Source organism: Mytilus californianus, unplaced genomic scaffold, assembly GCF_021869535.1.
Source record: "Mytilus californianus isolate M0D057914Y unplaced genomic scaffold, xbMytCali1.0.p SCAF_6, whole genome shotgun sequence".
Taxonomy (NCBI): Eukaryota; Metazoa; Mollusca; class Bivalvia; order Mytilida; family Mytilidae; genus Mytilus; species Mytilus californianus.
In genome coordinates, this window is record NW_026262712.1 from 115,005,950 (window position 1) to 115,014,044 (window position 8,095).

An 8,095-nucleotide genomic window follows, 5' to 3' on the forward strand; every position below is an offset into this window, starting at 1 on the left:
ATTATATCTTCTTCCTAAACAATAATAGGTGTAATCAGTCAAGTAATGATCATAAACTGAGCATATCGTGCTGAAATCCTGATGTCATTTCGTATTCGTTTCCGTGTACACACATAATGAAATTCTGTATCTAGTATTTAAATCTTGAAATATAAGAATGTACCTGATCCATGATGTAAACTAGTCATATATACTGGCGATTATGTATTAGATACAGAACAAAAATTAAAAAAAAACAGGCTGGTAACAACCGTTGCCGTATAGTTTTTTCTATACGAGTAGTCAGGTCAAGTCCAAGGCGTGACTTCTTAAATTGACATGCAAAAAAATACCTCTAATCTATATTTTCTATCAAAATAGTCTAATAGTCTAGAAATAAGTTAATGTCCTTTTTCGTAGCCACTTTATATTTTAATAACAAAATAAATGGCCAAAGGGGGGTCTTATAGTTTTGCTCCTCGCCTTTGCAAGTGTGTAATGCGGTTATGCTCCCCTTTCCCGGCTCCTACGCCCCTGCATTTATATATACCCCTCCACACCAAGAAAAAGAGCATACACACGTATAGACAAACAAAACCAAAGAACATAAAAAAAAGAACAAAGAAATAAGAACAAAAATATGAATAACAGATTTAAGACATTTAAAAATTCAACGACGTATGCAATAAGAAAGAGTAATCAAACTTACGTAATACAACATGTATAAATATTGTCAAAATCAATAAAATAAAGAACAAAATATATAAATATAAAAAAAATGCTGTTTCTCTGTTTTATGGGGAATAACATTCAATGAAAACTAAATTCTTTTGTCTCGTTTAAAATTTAAATCTGGTTTTAGAAATCAATTTTTTGTTTGTTTAATTTCATGTTCATTACAGTTATGTGATATTCGAGTAGACCTAAGTATTGATAACGTGACACAATCTATTTTTCATTTTCTATCCCTATATCCAAATTGGGTGGACGTTTATTGACGTTGAGACTGATTTTGTGCTATCACAACTAAAGCAAATACCTTGAAGGGGAAATCTTCCGTATAGTTCGATTTAGACGATTCGAACGATATCAGCTTGACTGCTAAGCAAAACACGGAATTATTGGTTTTAAGCTAGACCGTGTATAACGCTTTCAACATAATGAAATGTATCTTATACTGAAAAGAAACTTACGCTAAATTACGTTTCGAGGAATGTACAAGTTAATGCATATCGTTGCTACAGAATGACGCAATGCTACTAGTAGGATATGCAGTTTTGTAAAATATATGTAAGTGCTGTCACAACTTCAAGGAGTGTTTATTTGTTTTTGAAAATACTTAAACTTATATTTGGGAGGCTACTTTAGGTGATCCTGCCAAATTTCCTGTAAATCAGGTTCACTGATAAAGTTGTCGGAAATTGTTCAGTTTACATTTTAATCAATCAGTGCATATGCACTAAAATCATGTTAAAAATAAAGCCTTTGTTATTTATACATCAAATGCGTGTGCGTACACGAGTTCTTTTTGTTGTTGTTGTTGTTTTTGTTTGATTTTCTTTTTTCTCGAATGATCAGTTTTTTTTTGGTGTCGTCTAGTGTACAGTTTGATATTTTGTTTTGTAACTCCTGATATTATATTGCCCGAAAATATTATGGAGCATATAGTAATCGCTTTGTCTGTCCGTCCGTCTGTCAGTGTGTCCGTTACACGTAGTTTCCTGTGTTAACTCAAGGAATCCTTGTTTAATTAAAATGAAAATTTAGTTATATAAAGAAAACTAGAGACGGGAAAGAACCTGATTGATTTGGAGGTCAATTGGTCGAAGGTCAAGGTCACTGAAACGAAAAATAGAAAAACACTGATAAATGGTTTCCGGTATGTAATTTGAGATTGGTATGAAACGTATATACATGAAATATAGAGTAAATTGGAAGAAACCTATTGATTTCGGATTCGATAAGTCAAAAGTCGAGGTCACTGTTATAAATACAATAAAATGTAAAGGTAAATAGTAAATTGAGTTTCACTTACTTGATTGGATTGAAACTGATACAGAAGGACGATATAGGGTAAGGGAAAGGTCTACTGATTTTGGGTCAATAGATCAGAGTTCAAGGTCACTTATTTAAACATTAAATTAGTTTTGGGATGATGTCCTACTATTAATGCAAAACTTATAAATAAGAAGATGTGGTATGAGTGCCAATGAGACAACTCTCCATCCAAGTCACAATGTATAAAAAGATACCAATTATAGGTCTAAGCCTTTCATATGATATTATAAATGATCGGGTTATTTTTATCACCTCTTTTTAAAGGCGATAATAAGAACGGGTTCAAGCTAAAATATACATAAAGCATCTGTAAGTTGATGGCGATTGAACTATCACAATCAACGGAATCCATCGATGCCATATCTTGTGTATATGTGTACACGACAGCGAAACACTAAAACGATGACTAGACATCTAGAGGTTAATATAGTTTACGTTCTCCAACGATATCGATATCGATGTATTTATATTGTAGTCTACGTAGATTTTGTCACGAAACCGTCAAGTTTTCTCGTATTTTACATTTATAATAATATAGGTAAAGCCGATCTAAGACGTATAATCACTTCCTTACTTCCTTAATATCTCCTTGTATGAGGATAAAAAATTGCAATAAATATATTTGTATGTTAATGTTAATATAGTTACGATTATACTTAAGTATATGATTTAAAAGAAATAAGATGCGGTGTGATGCCAACTCTTTTCTCCAAATTTATTACTTGAACTTGCCAATTACATAAGGTTTATTTTATTTAGTTGTATTATATTTGTTACTGGCTATTGTACTCTTAATTTACTGAAGGTATCTAAAATGTTATTGTCAGAGGAGAAAGAATGTTACTACACGAAAAAATGTCTGTCATTGTTTTTAAATGACAGGTTGAACAAATATTAATATTAGTGTTTTTATATACTTCTGATACAAACTAAATGCCTGCCCCAAGAGGTCCTTCATTTTGAAGTTTCAGTTTTCGTCTGAACTGTGTGGAAAAAAGACTAGGTCGATACCGTTAAATGAAATGTTTATCTTGTCACTGGTGGTATAACAAACATTTCTTATCAATAACTGCTTCAAAACATAAAGACATAAAGATATGCAAACAAAAAAGTATTAACTAGAAAAAAGCACCTCGGACCCTAGAACATATATGTCTGTCTGAATATTTTAACACTGTCTTACGAGAAAGGTTATATGAATTTAGAATAAATTAAAGTGACCTATAGTTGCTAACCTCCACGTCGTTTGGTCTCTGGTTGGTATTCTACTTGGAATGTTTAGTACAATACATAACCTTTTCCCCGACAACACATTTTTGTACTATTGTGTTCGTCCTTTATTTCCACTGATTCGAATTAATACTTCAAATACAAGTTCCAATACATATTATAAAAAAGATGAGTTGGCAGAAATGCAAAAAGTAAAATAACAAAAATACCGAATTCCAAGGAAAATTCAAAACGGAAAGTTCCTTATCAAATGGCAACATCAAAAGCTCAAACACATCAAACAAATTAAAACAACTGTCAGATTCCTGACTTGATACAGGCATTTCCTTATGTAGAAAATAGTGGATTAAACCTGGTTTTATAGCTAGCTTAACCTCTCACTTGTATGACAGTCGCATAAATGTGTAAAGAAAACAAACAGACGTAGTAGGTTAACATGTCAAAAATAGGGGGTACAGCAGTCAACATTGTGTTATAATATCAATCACTATATAAAAAAACAAATATGTAAACAAAGAAAAAACAAAAAGACATATAGACAAATCACATAAGCAAAAATGAAGAACAAGAATACAAAAACTGACCATAGCACAATAACACAATGGAGGGATGTATAAGTACTAAGCCACGCCAAAAGGATATTACCAAAAATTGACTAAACAGTAAAGGTTAATAATTTACAAAGACAAATAAAAGAACACTATAACACGTAATTAAGATGATAAACAACATCAGTACCTAGAACTATACTTCAAGACCATCATGTATTATTTGTGAAATTTATACGGAATATTTATCAACAAGGTCTTGGTATCTTCCGATGAACTTTTTCAGAAAAAGGACGTTTTATAAAGTCTGAGTAGCAGCTGCAAGCTCTTGAACACAGAATGAGTTGGGGAAATGAATATCCCATATGCAGGTGAAGTTGGTATATTGCTACTAAGACGGGGAAAATTGATAATTTTAAAGTTCAAATCAACTCGTTTGTCATAGGTTCTGGTACTGAGATGACCGTTTATGTCAAATTCGAGGTTTAAGTCTAAACTTGATGCGGATGAAGCCGAGTCTGTTGTTTCTAGTTCTGGAGGATATATTAATGGAACCCAATCAGAAAAGTTTGGATTATTAATGGAAAGAACATCATCAATATATCTGAATGTGAAATGAAACAACTACGTTTAGCCACAAGAGACCAAATGTCGTAGTTGTTAGCAGCTATAGGTCACCGTACGACACTCAACGATGAGCCAAACCCATATCGAATAGTAAGCTATAATAACATCGATATGACAAAATGGAAAACAGTTCATACGAGGAAATCAACGAACTGTTTTATATACAAACAATAACGTAAAAACAAATATGATACGAACGCAACAAACAAAAAACACTGAATAACAGGCTGCTGACTTTGGACAGGCACATACAGATGGCGGGGTTTACCATGGTTGTGAGCGCTCAGTCCTACTCCCATCTGCGACAGAGATGTAAAAGCAAAACATAAGAACAAAATGTCAAAATCAGATTGAAATAGGCTTGCCTCAACAGATCGACACAAAGCACAAAAACAACAAACAAAAAGACTTAAGACGCAAAGTACCGATCTAGGAATACTCACAGTAACTGAAAACTAGTATCAAGTCGATTAGAACTAATGAATAAATCATGTTTCTCAGATCATATAAAAATAAGAAGATGTGGTATGATTGCCAATGAGACAACTCTCCACCAGAGACCAAATGACACAAAAATTATCAACTATAGGCCACAGTAAGACCTTCAACAATGAGTAAAACCCATACCGCATAGTCAGCTTTAAAAGGCCCCGAAATGACATAATGTAAAACAATTCAAACGAGAAAACTAACGGCCTGATTTATGTACAAAATAATGAACGAAAAACAAATATGATATATAGCAACAAACGTCAACCACTGCATTACAGGCTGCTGACTTGGGACAGGCACATACAGAATGTGGCGGGGTTAAACTAGTTTGTTGGCGCCAATCCTCCCACTATCCTGAGACAATGGTGCAACGGCACAAAACCAGAATATACTATACAAAACAATAAACGATAACAAATATGAGAAACAACAACAAACGACAACCACTGAATTACAGGCTCCTGACTTGGGACAGGCACATATATAATGTGGCGGGGTTAAACCAGTTTGAAGGTGCGCCAGCTCTCCCCCTAACCTGTGACAGTACAACATAAGAACAAACTATAAAAATCAGTTGAAAAGGGCGTAACTCACCAGATCAATACAACGCATAAATACATCTAACAAAAACACAGAGTGGACGTGGCAGGGTACTTATACATCCCCACAACAAAAAGGCACTTAGTACAGATCTGAGAGTACTCGCAGTTACTGACAGCTAGTTCAAAGCCAATTACAACTATTAAAAAAATCATGCATCTAAGAATAAGATATCAATCAGTACACATATCAAATGTTTTCATTCATTTTTGTCGAGCCTGAGAAATTTATTTCGCAAAAGCGAGTTATAGCGATCCAAGATTCCGTCGTCGGTGTCGGCGTGAAAATTTAGGTTCATTCTTCGGTTAAAGTTTTTTAACATCAATTACTTTGTCATACCTACATGGAATGTTATGAATTTTGGACAGAAGCTTGTTTATGACTATAATACAGTATCTAGAGCAAAATTTTTAAAATATTTATTTTCATTTTTCATTATTTTATTATCCAAAGGTCCGAAATATCGTGAGCCTAAATCCATCAATTGGAAATACAACTTCAAAATACTGATGGATTCAGTCGAGGATTATGCCAGGCAATGGGCTAAACGCGAGAAAGAAGACGTATATACTCTTTCCGAATGGATTAAGGCTGTGAGGTCGTTGATACAAATCCGAATTAAGAAACTAAATGGGTATATCAATACCCACGATACGTCAATTTTTAAAGACCCAAATGTTGCAAAACACTTGTCCTACCTCCATGACAAATATGTTGTTGTCCCCGCACATAAAGCCCCAAACAACATCGTTTTTGTGTGTAAATATCATTACATAAACTGCTTGATAAATGAATTAGGTATTGACAATTCATTTGGAAACTCAACATATACCCTCACGACACTTATCAAAGAGGAAATCCTGGATAATCATAAGTCTGTTCTATGTTCCTTTGGAATTTCAACCAAAGATGAAGAACTGATTCTTCCATCACTCTATTGGATACCTAAACTACATAAGTGTCCTTACAAACAACGGTATATTGCAGGGTCTTCCAAGTGCTCCACGAAACCTCTTTCTAAATTATTAACATCTATTTTATCAGCATATCAGCAATCAAAGCCGGGCTCCAAAGTTATTGTGAAACTGCCTATTCTAGAGGTGGCGTGTATCAGATGTGGATACTAAAAAATTCCAAAGATCTTTTAGAGTACATTCAATCTAAGACTCTCTCATCTTGCAATAGTATTAAAACATTTGACTTTTCTACACTTTGCACTAGTATTCCCCATTCCAAACTAAAAGACAAATTGAAAGAGTTGGTATTACTTTGTTTCATTAAAAAGAATGGCGAACGTAGAAACAAGTATCTTGTCTTGGGGAGGGATAAATCCTGCTTTGTAAAGAATCACTCTGATTCAAACAAAAAATTCTCTGAAACTGACATTATCAAGATGCTTGATTTCCTGATTGACAACATATTTGTTACGTTTGGAGGACGTGTTTTTCAACAGACTGTCGGAATTCCAATGGGAACAAATTGTGCCCCTCTTCTTGCCGACTTGTTTCTTATGAGGCTGACTTCATATAGGAACTTCTTAGGAAGAAAGATAAGAAGTTAGCAATATCCTTTAACTTTACGTTCCGCTATATAGATGATGTTCTCTCACTAAATAATACAAAATTTGGTGACTATGTTGAACGAATCTATCCCATCGACTAGAGATAAAGGATACTACAGATACAGTTAAGTCTGCCTCATATCTTGACTTACATCTAGAAATTGACAATAAGGGTCGGTTGAAAACAAAATTTTACGACAAAAGAAATGATTTCAGCTTCCTAATTGAGAACTTTCCATTTCTATGTAGCAACATTCCAGCAGCGCCTACATACGGAGTATATTTCTCCCAATTGATACGATATTCCCGGGCTTGTATTTACTATCATGATTTCCTTGATAGAGGATTGCTGCTCACAAGGAAGCTATTAAACCAAGAGTTCCAAATGGTGAAGTTGAAGTCATCCCTTCGTAAATTTTACGGACGCCATCACGAGTTGGTTCCTTATGTCGTAACTACAATACCCGTCCTTTTTCACGAATGTTACCTACCGAATTAGACTATTTACCGGATTTGTAATAAGATAAGCAACACGACGGGTGCCACATGTGGAGCAGGATCTGCTTACCCTTCCGGACCACCTGAGATCACCCCCAGTTTTTGGTGGGGTTCGTGTTGCTTAGTCTTTATTTTTCTATGTTGTGTCATCTGTACTATTATTTGTCTGTTTGTCTTCTATTTTTGGCCATGGCGTTGTCAGTTTGTTTTCGATCTTTGAGTTTGACTGTCCCTCTTTTACTGATAAATGAACTTTGTCAAACCTTCATTGAATTTTATGAAATTTTAACAGAAGCTTGTTTATGACCAAAAGACAGTATCAAGAGCGAAATTAAGAAAATATTTATTCATATTTACCGGTATATTACTTATAAATTGACTTTTTTACAGTTAACATTCAGATTTAGTCCGAGGTTATAGTTTCTTTTAGAAATCAATAACTTTGCCAAACCTACATGGAATTTTATGGAATTTGGATAGAAGCTTGTTTATGGCCAAAATA